This window comes from Lygodium microphyllum, chromosome 1, assembly GCF_053477565.2.
Source record: "Lygodium microphyllum isolate KBCC chromosome 1, Lygodium_microphyllum_v1.1.10, whole genome shotgun sequence".
NCBI lineage: Eukaryota > Viridiplantae > Streptophyta > Polypodiopsida > Schizaeales > Lygodiaceae > Lygodium > Lygodium microphyllum.
In genome coordinates this window covers 20158626-20178923 of record NC_141135.1, presented here as the reverse complement: position 1 = coordinate 20178923, position 20298 = coordinate 20158626, and the positions used below count along the sequence as shown (strand labels likewise).

The 20298-nt window shown below is 45.9% G+C and overlaps 1 pseudogene; it reads left to right on the top strand.

Annotated features, from left to right (window-relative positions):
- The first annotated feature begins 392 nt into the window (after positions 1-392).
- Positions 393-1373, top strand: LOC148040895 (gibberellin receptor GID1C pseudogene; annotated as a pseudogene).
- Positions 1374-20298: the final 18925 nt, after the last annotated feature.

Below are 20298 nucleotides of genomic sequence, written 5' to 3'. Positions count from 1 at the left end.
CAAATACTAAAGATATAGGCACGATGTCACTACTAGGTAGAACCTTTAAAAGGCAAGCTCACTGCAATGTCAATTATGAGTGGTAGCGTATCCACCTAGCCATTGGCAATGTCCACATAGTAGCTCCCTTTAGCAAGGGCTACAAATCTCCTATGAGATCTGTAAAGCCGCCGGTAGAAACACCTGTAACCAAGTCTAAGGAGGGGATTGTGACTTGTTACTGTTGAACAGTGCGTGAGGGAGACAAGGAACGGAGGAAGAGAGAGGAAAAGAGAGACAAGAGACACGGAAAGTGGAACCCCAGAAGTGTGTCAACTGATCACACATGATAGGAATATATAGAGGGGACCTGGGGCGCTATATATAGATAGACTATATATAGCTAAATTGTCCCCTTAACAACATATGTCCTGATTTTCAATTTCAAGGTGTTGTACAGTCTGCTTCGCAGGCCAGATGGAACTCTTGACCATCACCTTGCCGAGTTCCTAGACAGAAAAGTAGCTGCAAATGCAATACGTGTCGAAGGCATTGCTAGTGTTGATGTGATCATAGAAAGAGCAACTCACCTGTGGGGTCGATGGTAGATCTTCTTGTGAATGGCAGTAATAATGATCTGAATGTAGACATAGGTGTAAGATCAGTACAGGATGAAGGACGTGTAAGATCAGTACAGGATGAAGGACATACGTCATTATTGAGGCCTCTGATCATCTTTTTCCATGGGGAAGCTTTGCCCACTCCTCTGCCAATAGTGCCATATACGATGCGATGTGCAGGAGGTTAGCCAAGACCTGTAATGCGGTTGATGTTGTGCTTTCCCTCAATTTCAGACAAGCACCCGAGCACAGGTATCCAACAGCATAAGAAGATGGATTGACATGTGTGAGATGGGCAAGGAGTGACATGGGGAGACAATGTCTTCTTTATTTGGGTTGCTTCTCAAACAAGTGCATTCTTGTAGGAGACAGTTCAGGGGGGAACGCAGCCCACAATGTTGGAGTTAGGGCTTCAGAAGAGAGCATACATCTTACAAGAACGATTCTCTTAATGCCTATGTTTGGAGGACAACAAAGGACTCCTGCAGAGAAATTATTGGATGGTAGGTACTTCGTTACAATAAGGGATAGAGATTGGTATTGGCAAGCTTTTCTTCCTGTCGGGGAAAACAGAGAGCACCCTGCTTGTAATCTTTCTCTCCCCTGGCACCACAGTTGGCTGAACTAAATCTTCCTTCTTGCTTGGTGGTTGTTGGGGGCCTAGACATTCTTCAAGATTGGCAACTCCATTATGTAAAAACATTCGGTTCCCTCGCCCTTTGCGAAAATCCATCCTCCAGGACTTTTGTCTTGTTGGAATGTTCTTACTTCTAGAGATCATTAGAATAAGCATGACAAAGGACAACAATGCACAAGACTCAAGTGTAGAAGCACTCAAAGTATTGGAAAACTGGTCACCAAAGTAGCCTGTGAGGTTCTTCCATTTTATTTCAGCTCTAAGGAAAGTATTACGTTGTCGTCAACAACATACACAGTCGGAAGCACTTGTTAGATTGCCTGTATGGCATTGCCACTCAAGGATTATATTCTTTCTAGCTGATGAGGGTCTATATTCTAGCTGATGACACATTATTTCGTTTATATTCTTTCTTTCCAGCTGATGAGGGTCTATATTCCAGTTGATGACACATTATTTCGTTTATATTCTTTCCAGCTGCTGATGAGCGTCTATATTCCAGCTGATGACAAATTTTTTTATTTATATTTTGTTCATGGGGCCCCACATGTGTTATGTTGTCTATAGAGCGGCGTCGCGAACCGTCTCTGTAGACCTTGTGTTGTTCTAATGTCACTGTAATGTTTTTCTTTAAGTTTTGATGTGACAGATATACTGCTTACATCCTAAGTTCAGTTGCAGGAATTTCGGAGTGATAAAGCTCTTTTGATGCCTCTGAATAGGCTGTTGTAATTCAGGAGTGATGTAGCTCCTGAGTGATGTAGCTCCTTCTCCATTGATGTTGTAATTCACGAGTGATGTAGCTCCTTTGATGCCTATGAATAGGCTCTTGTAAGTTCAACTTTGTAATTTTATATTTTGAATATTAATATAATGGTAGGCTTATATAGAGCTGTGGGTTTTTCCCTTGAGCCCCCAAGGGTTTTTTCATCCATAGTAAGGGACCTTTATTTGAGCGGGGGTGTTAGCTATATATAGTCTATCTATATATAGCGCCCTTGTTAGCTATATATAGTCTGTCTATATATAGCGCCCCAGGTCCCCTCTATATATTCCTATCATGTGTGATCAGTTGACACACTTCTGGGGTTCCACTTTCCGTGTCTCTAATTGTCTCTCTTTTCCTCTCTCTTCCTCCGTTCCTTGTCTCCCTCACGCACTGTTCAACAGTTACAACTCGCCAAGCCTCTATGCCAACAACCCGCTAAGGCCAAAGCCAATGCCCGTGAACTCCAGTTCAGATGGGTACCTAAACATCATAGCCTACCACCGAGGAGAGATCGGCCATGCCTTTTCAAGGATAAGAAAGTAACCTCAAAACCTACGAGGCCAAGACAAAGCTATAGACAATGATGTACATTCAAGCCACAATGGGTTCCTAAGACCCTATTGCAAGCACAAGGCTATTATGAGGGTAATTCTAGGATATGGACCCCTAAGGCTAAAATAGCCAAAGGCACCAATCAAACGCCGCCCTCACGCTTAACCGTACCCACTCATACAATGTGTCAAGGCCTAAAGCCGCATAAGCCTCAAGACACCAAGCCCATTGGCTCACAACTGATTATACCCATGAAGACCAACCAAGTCTATCAACCCAAATCTCAGCTTGCTACTTACCCCCCCTCCCCTTCTAGATTTGAGAAGAATCCTTCCTAGGATTGAAGGCTAGCGGGCCAAGGGCATTCGGCATACGGGTCAAGTGTTTACTTTCACATGAGCCCAACATAGAAGTGTGGATTGTACTCCAACTGAGCTTCGCAGTCCAGATCGAAGGGTCGACTGCCTACATGTGTGATGTAAGTAAGGACATCTGTTAGGAAGCCGTCGGAGTCGATACGGCTAGCAATATGTAACTCTTTCGCGGTCAGGAAGGCGATCAAGGTAAGGGTGTCCTTTGATGTGCTCTTCCATGGGTCGGCCCCCAAATAGTTGTTAACACCCTATACGAAGTTGGAGTTACATAAGTTGGGTCATACTCTAATATCTTGATTGCGTGTTGCTGCTTAGTGTTGGTCATTATTTGGCATCCTTTGAGTTCCCATTGCAATCGAAGAGCATACCAATTCTGTAAGAATGGGGATTCGATTTTAGCAAGCTATTTTAACTCCTCTATTTCCTTATCAGTGATAGCAGAAATAGCTCACTTATCGTATGATGTAATGAGATGTTTTTTTATGGCTTTCTCTCTAGATATCTCAGTGCTGAGAAACTTTGCAACTTAGTGGGTGCTTTGACGAATGAAAATTTGAATGTGTCCCATGAACGAGGCATCATACAAACTTCGATCGCTAGGGGCTCTTGCAAGAGGTCTAAGTCCAAGTGGTCATAGCTTAGAGCCAGTGACATGAATGTGGCATCTAAGCCTCTACTAAGGCAATCAATCACGTCATCCCCTGTGTATTTCGCTAGATTTATGGCCAGTGTCAAGAATGATTTCCGCTCATAGGAGGGTCTAAGGCGTGTGGGTGGTTGGGGTTTGACAAAATTAGAGAGTCTTGTTCTTGAGATCATGGTTGGGTCCCTTGCACAATCAAAAGGTGAGTCAAATCAGAACCAATCAAAATCAAGCAAACACATAAATACATAAGAAAAAACACACCACTGTGAAAACCTCAGTCAACAAAAACACAATGCTCTGAAAACCTCAGTCTACACTTAAATGCGGAAAGGAAAGAAACATGTTAACTTGCGATTGAGGAAGAATATCGCAAAAAATTTGAAATAAAGGATGGAAAGTCTGAAAGGAAGTTTATGTTGGAGCTTAAATTTTTTCATTCAACAAACATGAAGTCTTTCTTTTCAGCAAATAATTATTTTGAAAGCACTAATGGGAATGATGGTTCATGACATGAATGAAAGATGTCGCATCAAGATCTTGCTCATCGACTCCCTTTCACAGAGGAGGAGATGACACAATATGACATTAGCTTAGAAAACCGTACTTATAATCAGCTTAAATTTTGCAATATCCACAACTTCAAGAAGGTGGTAGCCAAGGAGGAGGCTGCAAGGAGAGTGGTGGATCACTGTAACCTCTCAAAGTACCTAGAGAAGTTTTCACAGGAGCTTGATCACACAAAGTGTATGGAATTTCTAAGAACGTACAACCCTAATCAAGAATGCGAAATAGTGACTAAGGGAAGAGGGGAGAATGCTAAACAAGTGTAGGTGCCATTAAACCAAGCTTTGGTGGAGAAGGCACTGGGGTTGGAACCTAAGGTGGAGAAGAAACATAAGAGAGATGTGTATGCTATGCTAAAGATGAAGAGGGAGGATGTTTTGACAAATGACAGCATCAGCATATAGGATATCCCCGATGATGAGGCCTGCATGTAGGAAAAATTGGTGCACTCACTCTTCTCTAGCCAGCGCTATAGAATATCCTCGATGATGAGGCTTGCATGTAGGAAAAATTGGTGCACTCACTCTTCTCTAGCCAGCGGTATAACTCCCTCATTCACCAAATCAATGTGCGTGTGCTGGAGAATTTGGTAGCCCACACCTTGGATGAGGTAGATAGGAATGGCTACATGCGCAAGACTATAGACCAAGCAGCCAAAGCACTAGCCCTGGGTAGTAGCAGACAGGAAAACAGAGAGTCCCTAACCTCTAAAAGTACCAAGAGGAAGAGACCTTCCTTAAAATACTCTTTCATCGGATATGGAATTGTACTGAGAACCATCATCTAGGAGGCTATAAAAGAAGCTCGAAAAGGAGAAGAAGGAGTTGATGAGACTCCAGATAGGTTGCCGATCCACCAGGAGGAAGAGCCATCGAGAGCACGACATGATAGAAAGTGAGACAACGAAGGAAGATCAGGAGGATCAATCCAAAAGGAAAAAAGCAAAGAAGCCCACTAAAAATACAGCTCAGAAGAAGAAATAGGATGAGGGCAGGAAGAAGGAAAAAGAAGATCTAGAGAGAGCCAACAGGAAATCCCTAAGAGAGGCTAAAGAGAGGGAGAAGAAGAAGAACTAGAGAGAGCCAAAAGGAAATCCCTAAGAGAGGCTGAAGAGAGAGAAGAAGAAAAAATAAGAGGCAAAGGAGTTGAAAGAGGAAGCCAGAAAAGCGAAGAAGGAGTAGGGAAAAGAGACTGAAGAGAGAAAGAAGAAAGAGAAGGAAGAAGCTAAAAAGCTAGCCGAAGAATTGGGGTAAACAAAGGAAGAGAGAGAGAAGAGTTGCGGAAAAGGAGGCAGAGTTTACGAGAAAGGAGGAAGAAGACATGGCGGAAGCAATTCGCTGGTCCATAGAACAACAAAGCTGACTCAATGACCTAGGGGCTTTAAGTCTGCCTAGGGATGAGAGACCTGGCTCAAGCACTCATGTACTCGAAGTCATACCACATGTTGTCATCGAAGGTAAGGGCAAGGCTCCCAATCCATCCCATCCCGCTCCTCTTGGTGGCCACCAGCGAGGCAACCACTCCCATGCCAAGCATCCCTACCAATGTTGATGTAAACAAATTTGTGGCATGGATGCAATACTTCATTAATAAGGAACTGGCCCAAGGAAAGAGTGTGGAGACGTTTCTGGGCAAAAAAGACTGGCCACAGGTGTCGAGTCTAGGCAGGATCCAAAACACCAAAAGGTGGAAGCTTCGACCACTCCAATCCCTACTACTATGACGCCACCGGAAAACCATGATGAATATGTTGTTGAATTGCTCTCTCAGCTAGAGAAGGCAAAGGAGGAAAGAAAGATAGCACTGGTGGCTGAGTTGGAAGCAGAAAAGGAGTTGGCAGCAACCTTTCAGCTTGAAAAGATGAGGCAAATAGCTATACAACAAAAGGAGATCTTTGACCTAAAATAGGAACTAAAGACCAAATATGACAAGGAGGAAAGCTGGAGGAAATAGCTCGAAGATGAAAATCAAGAGCTAGTGAAAATGCAAGAGAGTATAAATTGTTAATTGTATAATATGAGGATTTGGCAGCAAAAATAGATCAGATCATACGAGGCAGGGAAGAGTTTTCCACAAGGAAAGAAGAAAGGAAGCAAGAAGAGGAGCAATACCATAGAGAGATGGAAGCCATGATCGAAAAGTTGAGCCATGAAAGAAAAGAGCAAGTGAGAATGAGTAGGGAATTGGAAGACAAGAAGCAGAGACTCTTGGCCCTTGTACAAAGATAAGGAGAAAGTATGGAGGAGATGAAAAAGAGAGCCAAAGAGTGGGCAAGCCAAAATGAACAAAGAGTGAAGACCTTGGCGCGTCGCCTGGCTCTCGTAGAAAAAGTCCTAGCAAAAAGCAGAGCAGAGGCAGCCCAAGTGGGCTTCAACACTCAACAACGAGCTTTCCTGAATACTTTGATGGATGCCACTCACATGGAGGAAGGGGAGTCCCTTGAGATGGTAAATAAGAGGATGAGCATAGCACGCGGAGCTCTGCAAGTAGGGCTATACATGCCGCCACAAACCATTGCAGTTGGATTGAGCCTTGATGAACAACGCAAGTACGTGTTGTTGGCCAACCAAACCCCCCAGGAGATTGATGCACTGGGGTTTGTAGAGGAGGTACAGCAAAAGGATCGCCAAAGGAGTGAAGCTGAACTCAAAATTGACATGGGCAGATTCAAAGAAGAAGTGATCCCACAACCCCCTTCACCCCACCCTGAAGAACAACAGCAGTCAACAGACACATCCTCGAAAAGAAAAACCACCTTGAAGGGAAGGAGAAAGAAAATGATAGAAGAAGCCAAACAGAGATTGAGGGCCAAGCCTATTGCACAGTCTTCCACACCTCTTCCACCATGCCCAAGTGACCTATCGGCCAGCGTCCATGCAAAACTCGTAGTTTGGGAGAGACAAGAAAAAGAGAAGCAGCCCTTTAACTTCAGCTTCCTCCTCCCCAACAACCTGTGTAGAGTCCTTTGCCTTAAAGTAGTGGAAGAGGTGATCGGTGTTGGAAGCCGGCTAGGCCAACAATGGCTAGAAGAAACAAATAAAAATCCCACCCTCTGGGCACTAAGGATGCAGAGTATTAGCAAAATAAGGTTTTTGAAGTGCCTCGGTTTGTGCTCGAATACGAGTGTCAACCACTGTGGCGGAGACGCATTTGCAAAAACCATGTGTTCTCCTGGATGGCTTTTTGTAATACCCTCCCCTTTGAGAGAAACAACCCACCTTCATGGCGTATCCTCATAGGATAGACATAGATTTTGATACAAACATCCATGGTTTCCACGACCTCCCTATCATATATAACCCCGGATTACTATCTTAGCACAAGCCCTAACTTTCACCTTAGGCAATTAGAGTTGGATTTTAGGACCTGATTTGGACCCATTCTTGAAGCATTGAAGCTCATTTTGGAGCTGGAAAGTGCCCACGAGGTGTTAAATAGCCAATTTTCATGAAAAATCAAACAGTGTCGGATGGCCGAGCTAGAGTTTGCCTAGATGCATTTTGACATCAGGAATCCAACACAGGTCTCGATTTGTCAATCGGAGGTCGTTTGACCCTCCATTTAATCCCCGCAAGGTTCGGCATTATAAAGCAGCTACCGGATTGGGAAGCCGTAAAGTGTGTGAGAGAGACTAGGTTGATGGAGTTCGACGCCACGAAGCCGCCTCTCCAATTGGATTACAAATCGGAGTTCGTTTGGGCCTTCAAATTTGAAGAATCCACTTGCGGGACAGTGTGAACACAAAAAGATGAACCGTTTATTTTAATGTTTTAAACCTTAGGCTTAATAAAAGCCTTGAAACTAATGCAAAAGTTGTCAAACAGAGGGAAGCGTCAATGCGTTTTTTGCTCGTTGCCTCTCTGATTCAATCTTGTTTGGAGAGAGATGGAGGTTCTCAATCAGGGCAGGGAGAGGAACAAGATGGTTACAAGCTTGCCCGTTTAAATGGAGGATTTAAAAATCTCATTTCTTAGTATTTCTCTCTCCTCCCTCTCTCTCCTACAAGGGGCAGTTCCTGCGTGTGAAGAAGAATGAAGCCTGGTTGATAAATGCTCATTCGGCGCGGTACTGAATTGCTTCTAAATCAAAGGTGGGCTGAAGATGGTAGTGTGGAGGTGGATTGAGCATCAAATGGGCCTTGATTTGCAAACCCACAACCAGTTTCAAAACCCGAATTAATAAGAAATACACGGTAATGACATTTTTACAAAGAAAATGGCCCTTTTTTCACATTTGATAAGGTTAGCAATCTTCATATGGGCTGAAAATTTATGGACATATTGTTTGTTGTTGGTTTAAGTCTTTCATAATAAAAAAATTAGAAAATATACACTTAAAGTGTGGGAAATAAAAAACCCCGAAAAGCATGGTTTTTAGAGTAAAAATAGGGTTTTTTGGGCTTAAAATCGAAAAATTATAAAACAAAACACCAATAAAATATACATGTTTGATGTTTAAAGACTCAAGAGCCATAGCAATAAAACAATGCTAGTTTTCTTCCATTTTTATTGATAATAAATAAGAAAAAATGAGAAAAAAAAGGAAAAATACTTTTTAAAAGGAAAAAAAAGGGAACGGACTAGGAAAATTATGGAAAATTATGGATGCGTTTGTGAATGTATAATGAGAATAAATAATGAGGGTTTGCCTTAGGTTATCTCCATTTTTATGTTTTTGTGAGTATGTACTACTTATTTGGTGCGAAATACACATAAAATCACCCCTTTTCCTAGCAACGAAGCAAAATTCTAAACGGTAGGGGAAGGAGGGAAGTTTGAGCATTGAAATATAATATAAAACCTGATGCATTTGTGGCATTATTCATATAGGATGATGTTAAGTTAAATAAAGGGAAGTACAGCAGGAGTGTAAGGCTCAGTTCGGTGTCTTCTCTCATCTCAGTAATTATGCGTTGGTGTATGGAAACATGAAAAGAATGGATTTGCACAATGCAAGAGACAGTTTTTCAATTGTTTGAGCACTTAAGCATATAACATTTGCATCAAGAATCGTTAAATGGTATCAATGACAAGCTCCTGGATGCATAACACTTGGTTTCTCTAGGACTTGACCCACGTAGAGGGAGTGAGCAACCTGGATGTAGGTCTAGAAGGTGGGTCCAAGGGGACTGAGAAGTGAGGATAGTGTTGAGAGAGAGAGAGAGAGTACGAGAGAGATACACAAGACATGCTCCCAAAGAATGATTCAAATTGATGTAGAGTTAGTATATATAGGTGAGACCCAAGTCAAGTGAGAGATGATATATATAGTTGTAACATCCCCACTCAAACAAAGGTCTCTGGCTGCGAGTGAAAAAACCCTTGGGGAGAACAAGGGAAAAACCCGAGCCCATACACATACCTACGATACAAAAATTATTTACCATAAATTTTTCTTGAATACAATGATACATGAGACCCAAATCAAGTGAGAGATGATATATATAGTTGTAACATCCCTACTCAAACAAAGGTCTTTGGCTACGAGTTAACAAACCCTTGGGGAGAACAAGGGAAAAACCCAAGCCCCTACACATACCTACGATAAAAAAATAATTTACTATAAAGTTTTCTTGAATACAATGATACATGCCTCAATCAGTGAGACAAGAACTTGGAACAATACCAAATGCATGTCTTAATGAACTAAAGTGAGCTTCACTAAGAGCTTTTGTGAAGATGTCTGCAACCATTTGAACACTGGGAAAATGCTCCACCATAATGGAACCTTTCTTGACTTCATGTCGAACATAATGATAATGAATAGCAATATGCTTTGATTTACTATGTTGTATATAGTCTTTGGTAAGACTAATAGCACTTTGGTTGTCGCATCAAAGAGGTGTACTAGATGATGAAGGATGTTCCAAATCTGCAAGTAGTTGTCGAAGCCAAACTAGCTCGTGAGCTGCTAATGATGCAACAACATATTCGATCTCAGTTGTAGAAACCGCAACACATCGTTGTGCGGGAGCCTTCGCTCAACCGCCAAGACCCACGGACCGCTTATTGTTCAAGCGTTCCAAGCGAGCTCTAATGGCTATCTCTCACCTAGCCGATGCACCGTCGATCCTACAAGTGTTATGAGCTTACCTTGATGCCCGATCGAGTACCCTCCTCTCTCTTGAACTCCGGTAGCTCCACGATCCTTGATGCTAGCTCAAGCATCCTTAAGCCTCCTCCATCTCCAAGCTCCATCCTCCATAACTCCACCCTCTTGATTCCTCACTCTCACACACACTCACTCCCTCACACTCTCACACTCCCTCTCTCAAGAGCACACACAAGAAAGGAGGGGAGAAGAAGAGAGAAAGAAGAAGACTCTTTTTGCCACACACTAAAAGAATGAGCTCCTCATTCTCTTTTTTCAACTTTATATACAAAGCCCTAAATCCTTTTTGGGCGGTCATTCCTCTTTTACATGGCCGGCCATAGCCTAGGCCCTTTTTCCTATTTCCCACCATTTTAATTTATCCTATTTCCAACTAATGCCTACACTTTGCAGAGGAGCGAGCCTGGCACTCTTTTACACAGATTCGAGGGTGCTTCCGCATTTTAATGGTGCACCTTTTTCCTCTTTCGTTGCCTTGGCCCGACACCGACGCTTCTTGCGGATCGTGTCCGATCATTTGAATTTTTCAGGGATTGGTTGCCGGTCAAGGTGCCTTTTTATGTTTTTATATTTTTTTGCTTTTATCCTGTGCCTTTTTGCTATTTTCTCTTCTTTCCATTTTCCACTCCTTTGTGCTGTGGAACCACGGTCGAAAGCAGGATAACATTACCCTCTTCCTAGCCAAGTGCCAGTCCCATGGCACTGCGGAGGGATATAGTGGCAAGTTAGGCAGAACAGGTAGGTGGGTGGTTAGGGATGATGATCAGGAGAGATTCCGGCGTGCTTTAGGCTCGACGGAGATACTCGGCGTCTGTCACATTGTTGTGGCGCTGGTTATGCAGCCGATCATCTTTTGAGTATGAGAAACGCTTGAAGTAATAAGCAATCCCTTAGGATGGTGGTATTGGAGGGATTTATTCTAGAGAAACCCCTCGAACACTGTTTGGTTTGAAAACCCATGGCTTCGATTGAAGATCCTTGTCTTTGATTTAAAGGTCTTCCATTCTGAGTTGAAGGTCTTCAGGCTGATGGAATCAATAAGCGATCTGTAGATCTTGGGGCATTGGGCATGGATCATTGGACGGTGAGGTTCCAAGATCTATGCCAATGGCAACTCTGCCTTGACTTGATTCACTCAGGGTAGCCATCAGCACAGGCAGGTGGCCAGATGCCGGTACAGGAAAAGAAGTGTTGATCATGAAGGGAAGCCGTGGGCGATCCTCCTCCGCGGGTAGCCATGTCTTGAAGTGCGAACATAACCTGCAAGAAAAGTTGTGCACTCCCTAAGGGGTGTGTCTATCTTGCTGTGTAGTGTGTGGTGCGTGTGGCAGTGGAACTGGGAGATGGGTCTGACCTTGGGTAAGCCCTTGGTAATGTCCCACACTTGAGGACCCAATTCGTGCTTTGTTGGCGGTGCAGTGCAAGTCTTAGGGTGACATGTCTGAAAGTCCTGCCCTTGATGTGCCCTAAGTGTGAAGTGGGGGGGAGGCTAGGGAGGATCCTAGGTGCGGTGATTGTGGTGCGTCTTTCTTTCTTCTTCTTTTTCTTTCTTTTCTTTTATATATATATATATATATATATATATATATATATATATATATATAATAGCATGAGGAGGCGTATACATGGAGGCAAGCGATACAAGGGCATGACAAGAGTTTACTCCTCATCATCTGAATGGTGGGTAGGGGTTGGCGGAGGGCGGGGGGCCTTGTTAAGGAATTTTTGACTTAACAAGTAGCCTTTGATGTGGAGGCGGGTTTTGAGGGTGGTGGTAGAAAGGAAGGGGTGGTTGCATTGGGTGAATTTATTGTCATTCATGTCTTCAAGCAGTGCAACACAGAAACATGGCAAAAGAGAAGCACGCACCATGAGGCGAGTCATGGTGTTGCTGTCTATGGCGTTGGGGTCAAAATAGAGGGGTGGGAGGTGGCGTTCTTGGGGTGTGGGCTCTTGGTGGACTAGGATTCTAATTAGCCTAAGATAATTACAAGTGGTGATGAATACGGGGTCGGGACAAGAGGTGAACTCGCTAAGAAATCTATCTATAGAGCTATACAAATCAGGGAGGGTGAAGAGAAGGGTGTCCCTATGGGAGGTGCTATTGGTATTATAGATAATGGGGAAATCAAACGTGCCGTGGATGGATGGATTGAAGTCTACCCCTACCCTTTGAGGATACGGCATAAAAGTAGGGTCGTTTCTCTCCGAAGGGAGGGTGTTGCAAAATGCCATCCATGTGTCCAGGTTGACGTCAAAAATGCATCTTCTCCAGGTGGGTTGGCAATTATAGCCTTCCACTGATCTAGGCATCTGGAGGACTTTATCTTGCCAAAATTCGCAGTCCTCGGCTCCCCAAGCAGTTGGGTGAGCCCCATGCTCCGCTAACCACTTGGCTTTGAGCCTTGCCTCCATAGCAATGACGTCCTCTACCAGTTGAATGGGCAGCACCCTATTCAAGGCAGTGGGGAACTCAAAGTGCAAGTCAAAGGGGTTGCGGTTATGCTCCTGATGTTCCCAGATAATCAATTCGGCACGGAACTCAATAGGGGGATCTTGGGTGCGCGGTAGGAGAGGGGCAGGCTGTCTTGGAATGGGTCTGGTATTCATCTTTCTTCTTGCCTTCTCCACCATCTCTTTCCTGTGGTTGGTTTGGGCCGCTCTTCTCTCGGCAGATGTATCAGGGGGCTGCACTTCCGCTTGTTGTGGGCTGAGGGGATGGGGGGACGTATTCCTCCTCCTGAGGTCCCAGATCGTACTCCGGTTCATCCCCTTCTGCTTACTCATCTTCTTGTGCTTTTGCCTCTGTGAAACCAAGGTCATCTATTTTCTGCGCCATCAGGCCTACCTGTGCAAGATATCTCCTCTGCTCCTCTAGGCTCTGCGGCGGGCCTCCTAGCTACAGCGGCAAGTGTAGGCCTACTGTGAGAGCTCTACGTGCAATGGTTAGTCTCCTTTGCAGCTGATCATTGGCTTCATCTCCTTCCAGTCTGGTGGAGTGGAGTAGCATATTGAGAAAGGTGTGTTGCTGGGCTATCATGGAGAGTTGGGCCACCTCTGCACCTGATTCTCGGCCAGCACCCTGTCTCCTTCGGCCTTGGCTAGCCGGCATGCTAAGTCCCGTACTCTCTGCTCATTGTGATCGGACCATTCTTTTGCCCTTCTTTCCATATCTTCCAGGCTCTCCCCCTGATGGAGGGTCATTGCCATGATCTGTTTCTACTGGGTCTCGAGCTCATGGTGCAGGTGGGACTCCTTGTGGCGTTCATTTGTGATCTGTGCATTGAGTTGGTCCAGCTTCACCTGCATCCTTCGCACCTATTCTGCCCTTAACTAGTCCAGCTCTGCAGCCTCCTGTCTGATCTTGTCAAGCTAGGTTTGCGCTTCCAGGTTGACTGCAGATAACTGATCATTTTTGCATCAAGGTGGGCATTCCTTTCCCTCTCCCCGTTGAGACGCTCCATCAATATTTTTCTCCTTTCCTCCCCAGGCAGCATCACGTTCCTTCAGGGATTTTAATTCTTCCACCTCCTTAGTGCTAGCTTCCTCCCTGAGCATAGCGATTTCCCTTTGATATTCTGTTATCTGCTTCATTCTCTCCAGCTGGAGGGCGGCTTGTGATTCTCATTCCGCTGCCAGCTCCTCCATGGCTATCTTCCTTTCTTCCCTGGCCCTTTGCAACTTCGAGAGTAGTTCCTTAACATACTCGTCGTATTGGCCTGCTGGAGGTGGGGGGTGGGGCATGGTCGTAGTGGTGGTGACATCTTCTATTTTTTGCCTTTTCAGTTCTGGCCCTGGCTCTAGTTCAGCCGTGGCTGCCCTTTTGGCTCCTGAAGCTGGGGTAGCCACGGCTGCTTCCCTTGCCAGCTCCCTTTCCACCAAAAATTGCAGCCAAGTAACCACATTGCTCTCATCGACTTTTGGGGTGGGCCCTTGGGTGGTGGTGGCAAGGGGTGTCGTCATGATAGGAGTGGCTGGCATGGACGATATGAGAAGGGGGGGAGTTGGCCCTGATCACATCCTTTCCTTTTCCTTCTGCAGGGGGCAGGGGCGCGATTTTCGGCACACCGGTACTGGGACGGTTGCCTCCGGTTGGTGCGGACCCTCTGCTCCTTCCTCCTCTCTTCTGTGCTGCTCCTCGATGGAGCGACAAGTTGCCAGCTCCAATTCTTCCACTTCCTTCCTTCTCAGCTCCTCCTCAGCCTTCTTTTTTCTTTCCTCCTCATCCTTCACCGACTCCCTTCGAGCCCTTTCCACATCTTCCTTCTCTTTCTTCTTTCGCTCCTCTCTTTTTCCATGCAGGGCCTTGGTTCGTTGTTCTGCATGCCTTTGTGGTGTAGCCTGGGATTCTCCCTCTTCGTCGGCATCCGTCTCCGTTTCATCATACGACCTCTGCTGCTTTTCTATGTGAGGCGGGGACTGTGACGGTGACTCACCACTTTCCTCGTCACCTCCTTGTCTTCTCCTGCTTGTCCCTGCCCTATCGCTTCTTGAATGATTGCCGTAAGGACACCTCCAAACCCTATGGTGGAGGCCTTGGAGGATGATGCCTTGCGGGTCGATCGAGACGACGGGGACTCTCCTGCCACGGCTCTTCCTCCTATCGCCAGGGCCTTCGCCGAGGCCTCAATTGTCTTTCTCACGAACCCATTAAGGTTCATCTCATCCATCGATTGCGCCGCAATGCTGTCGAGCAGAGGTACATTGATTTGGGTCATAATGATGTTGTACCTCTAGCTTGAGAACAGGGCGTGCACCATCTTTGCCTGCAGCTGAATTTCTTGGTTGGGGATGTCCGCCAAGCTAATTTCTTCATTGGTGTGAACCTTCACTTTATCCATCCCCAACATGGCGTAGATGTCTCTTTTTGGCTTCCTTTCCACCTTATTTGGCAGCCCTAGTGCCCTTTCCACCAACTCGAGGGTTAGCTCGATCTGCACCTGTCTGGTAGCTTCCTTGTCACGCACCGTGATGGTGCCCCTGTTTCTGTTGAAGGTATGCAAGAAATCAGCGCACAGGGTATAATCTATCCTCCGGCCCACTACGTCCAGGTACTTCTGTAGGTGGCACAGCTCTATGATTTGATGTACCGCCGGTTCTTCGATGGCTACGTCTTCAAGGTTGAAGACGTGGTGGAACCTTGACTGGTTGAAAGCTCTTGTTTCCACCGTGAGGCCGTACTTTACTTGTTCCTCCTCCGAGAAGGAAAGCTTGACTGCTTTGTCCTGGCTTGCCATGGTCGCCACCTGCACATTTAGCCATTTCCATCTTTAGTATTTTTTGGCAACTAATTTCCTGGAAAAACAAAAGGATAGCAGATTTTATTGAACATAGCCTTAACTTTGCCTTTCAAACTTCTATCACCACCTTTTACTTTTGCATTTCAATTTTAAGCAATTCACACTTGGTTTACTTTTTAGATTTTTTTTCGTTTATCCACCTTACTACCCCTTCCCCCTTTGGAAAAGAAGAATCCATCCCAAGATTAGAGGTTGCGAGGCCAAGGCGTTCATCTTTATTTTTGTAGGAGCCAAGCGTAGAAGTTGGGGTTATATTCCAATTGAGGCAGCGCGGTCTAGATCAAAGGGCCGAATTCCTACATGTGTGATGTATGTGAGGATATCTGTGAGGAAATCACCAGAGTCGACCCGACTTGCGATGTGGAGCTCTTCCTCTGTTAAGAGGCAGTCAAGATAGGGATGTCCTGTGATATGCTCGTCCATGGGTCGATCTCTAAGAGTGGTTAACACTCTATACGAGGTAGGCGCGACGTAGGTGGGATCATACTCGGCCGTTTTGATGGCTCGGCGTTGTTCGGCGTTGGTCATTATGCGACATCCATCGACTTTCCATTGAAACCTAAGAGCATACCACTACCTCAAGAAGGGTGATCCTATATCAGCAAGGTGGGATAACCTTGCGATCTCTTGGTCGGTGATTGTCCGTGGGTTATATGATGTGATGAGGCGTTGCTTAATGGCTTGCTCTTTGGAGACCTCGCTAGCGAGCAACTCAGCGGGGCAGAGTGAGAATCCTGCGCAAAGGCAAATTCAAAAGTCTCCCAAGAGCAAGGCATATTGCGCACTTTTCTTGCAAAGGGTTCTACTAAATAGACCCAAGTCCAAGCGGTCATAGCTGAGAGCCAGAGCTACAAAGGTGGCATTGAGCTGTTTGATGCAGTCCACCACATCATCTCCGGTGTCCTCTGCAAGGTCAGTGGCCAGCGTTAGAAATGACTTTCGTTCATAGGAGGGCGTAAGGCCGATGGGTGGTTGAGGTTTGCTAGAACTAGAGGTTCTAACTGTACAGAGTTGCGGTTGGGAGTCCCTTTGAGTCGGCAACCTGGCTATTGGCAAGATGGGTGGGTTAGGTTCGGTCCCAGCAGCTGGGCTGCTGTAGTCAGCTAGGCTGCAGAGAGGCAGGTTGACCTGGTCGGATGATGCCACCTATGGTGGTGGAAGTTGTTTGGGTCAATAGGTTTGTGTGACTCTCTTGGGCCGACGCATAGAGGAGTCGGATGGCTGGGACTCTGGAGAGCACTGCAGCCTATGGTTTTGAGGTGTCGGGGAACATGGGTTGATCAGACTTGAGGTTAGCGTAGGATTAGTGCCCTTGGCAGTAGTGGCCTTAGGGATCCACAGCAAGGCATTCCCGTCATAGTATCCTTGCGCATGTAGGAGGATTTTAGGGACCCATATTTGCTTAATCACGCAGCACTTCCGGTGATGGCATCTTGGTTTCCTAGATTTAGAATTGTAGGTCTTATGCAGACATGCGTGTCTAGTCCTAGGTGGTTCTCAAGGCTGTTTAGGCACCCATTACAAGCGAGGCTGTTGGGGTTTTTCTTTGGTTACTGCGGCCTGCGGTTTATGGGAATCTGGGAGTGACAGACATGCATTACGCCCCGCCTTAGTCTTGCCTACGGCTATTTCTATCGGTGGCCCTGTGAATGGTGATGGTGTTACGAGGCCCTTGCTGAAAGCTGTGACAATGCGCACATTGCCGATTGCTAAGTGGATGCGCTACGACTCATAATCAACATTGCAGCGAGTCTACTTTTTAAAGATTCGCCCAGGCAATGACTCCATGCCTGCGTCCGTGGTACTCGGCAATATGTAAAATAGCATGGGGACAGTTTCAGACTCGATAGAAACGGGGACTCTGCATTTGCCAAGAAGCGCGTAGGATTGAGCCCCGTATGGGCTTAATTTGGCCAATGTGGGATGAAGTAGTGGTTTGCCAAGTTGGATCCAATGCTTGTGCATTAAGACATTGAAATCTGCCCCCTCATCAACGTGTTGAAGGAGCACGTTTGCTTGGCAGTGACCGTGACATGGAGGTAGGCGGGTTCTATAGCTTCCTCATTATCGTAGATTTCAGTAATTGTGGCTACTCGTATCTTGACAGGCGGTTCTAACATTGGTGGCTCATGCAAAGGATGAGTGGGAGGGTAGTACTTCTTGATACAGTTGCCATTGAAGAAGCCTATTCCTTCATCGTCCAGTGTCTCAAGCTTGACATTACCAGTTCGGCTGATTGTCCGAACCTTGAAGGGTCCGAGACCTTTGAATTACATCTTTTGCTTATGTCCTTTAACTGAGTAGAGGAGCACTAAGTCACCCTGCTCAAACTCCCATTGCTTGACATGTTTATCAAACCAGCTCTTGCATCGGGCTTTCTCGCAGATAAGTGCATGGGTGGCTAGAAGACGAGTCTCTGATAGGCGTTCCAGCTCGACCAAGCGTTGCGTCCATGCTTCCTTCCCTTCCCATTGTTCTTGGAGCACTATTCTCAGGCTAGGGACGAAGAATTCTAATGGGAGAATGGCTTCAGTCCCATAGGTCAGCCTAAAAGGTATTTGACCGATGGCCATTTTATAAGCCGTTTGGTAGGCCCACAAGGCTGCCATCAACTTGTTATCCCAGTCGCTTCGTGAGGCTGAGACTACTTTAGTCAGGACGTTGATGAGAATTTTTTTGGTTGATTCTGCCTGGCCATTAGTCTGAGGGTAGTATGGTGAGGATTTGTGATGGATAATAAGAAAGGCAGATAGGAGATGGGCTATCACTTCGTTGATGAAGTGTGTTCCTTGGTCGTTAACCAGTTCGATGGGGCACCCAAAGCGCGAGATTACTTGCTCCCATAAGAACTTGGTAGTCATCCTAGAACAATTATTCGTGTGGCTCTCGCCTCTGCCCATTTCGTGAGGTAATCCGTGGCCACCACGATGTACTTGGCTTGTGAGTATTGCGTCGTGAGGTTGATGGGTTCTATAAAGTAAATCTCCCATTTTTCGAAGGGTTGGCAAGCAATAACAGGGGTTAACTCCATTTGATCCTAACGAATCGGGACTTTTGTCCATTGGCACTCGTCACAATGCTTGACGAATTACTTAGCATCGCGAAAAAGTGTGGGCCACCATAGCTGGGACTGCAGCACCTTCCGTGCTGTCGTGTCTCCGCTAAAGTGTCCTCCTACAATGCTGCTGTGCACCTCTGAGAGCACATCATGCATCTCATGCTCACACACGCACCTACAAAACAATATGTCTTGCCCCAGCCTATAGAGTTGGCCTGCAATCAGCTGGTAGGGCTAGATTTTGAGGATCAAGCACCTAAGTCGTGCCCGTTCTATTGGTCATTCGGGTAGTCTATGCTCAAGCACTTGGACTATGTCGTCTGCCCAGTATGGTGTCAGATCGGCCCTAAATAGATCTCCTTCGCTGGACAGCTGGAATAAGTGGCTGTCAGGTAACTCGTCCATGATGCCTTGTCCAACGGCTTCTCCTGTGGGTATATGGGACATATGATCAGCCATGTAATGCTGTTTTCCCTTCCGTACCACCACGGAAAAATCGAATTCTAGGAGCAGGAGGAGCCATCGAGCTATACATCCTGTAGCACAAGGTTTATTCACTAAATAGAGCAGGGCTTGATGGTCCACGAAGAAGGTGAAGGGGTGGGCCAATAGGTAATGCTGGAACTTCTTCACGGGGAACACCATGGCTAATCCCTTCCTTTCCATTGTTGAATAATTCATCTCCATCTCAGTGAGTTGCTTGCTAGCAAAACTCACTGGGTAATCTAGGTTATGCTCACCAGGTTGGCACAACACTGCCCCCACGAAAAACTTAGAAGCATCAATGTGTACGTGTAAGGTAATGGTCCAATCTGGGGTTCGTAGAATTAGTGCTGTTGTCAGAGCCTTTTTCAATTCTTCGTACACCCGTTGGCATTCCTTGGTCCACTCGAAGACAATTAGTAGCTTGTACAATGGCCTAGCGATCAGTGCTGCGTAGTTCAGTACAAACCACCGATAGTATCCTATGTGACCTAAGAAACATTGAACTCCTTTGTAATTACTTGGGGATGGAAGGTCAACGATAACCCTGACCTTCGAGAAGTCCGTGGCAATGCCATTCTTCAACACCACGTGTCCTAAGATGCATCCGTGCTTCACCCAAAACTGACATTTCAAGGGGTTCAAGGAGAGACGATATAAGCGGCACCGTTCAAAGACTACGCGGAGTATGTCTAGGTGTTCGATCCAGGTCGAATGGACACACAGGTTGTCGACAAAGACCTCTAACTCCTTGCGAAGCATGTCCTTGAAGATGGCGCACATGAGGCGTTGAAAAGTGGCAGGGGCATTGGTCAACCCGAAGGGCATGACTACATATCCAAAGACGCCCCACTCAGTGGCAAAGACGGGTCTTGTGCCTGTCTGCAGGATTCACTTGCACCTGGTTGTACCCTGAGAAGCCATCCAAAAAACTGTAGGCTTCCTTGCCTGCCACTCTCTCAAGCATGTGCTTGATGTACGGCAAGGGATAGTTGTCTCTCTTTGTAGAAGCATTCACCTTTTTGTAATTGACGCACACTCGGATTTTAACATTCTTCTTCATCACAATGACTATGGGTGATACCCAGTCTGTGTGCTCAATTTTGTAAATGAATCGAGCTCTCATTAGCTTGTCAATTTCCTCCTTGATAGCATGGGTGTGTTTTGGATTCATGGGGTATGGTCGCTGCTTGATCGGCGTTGCG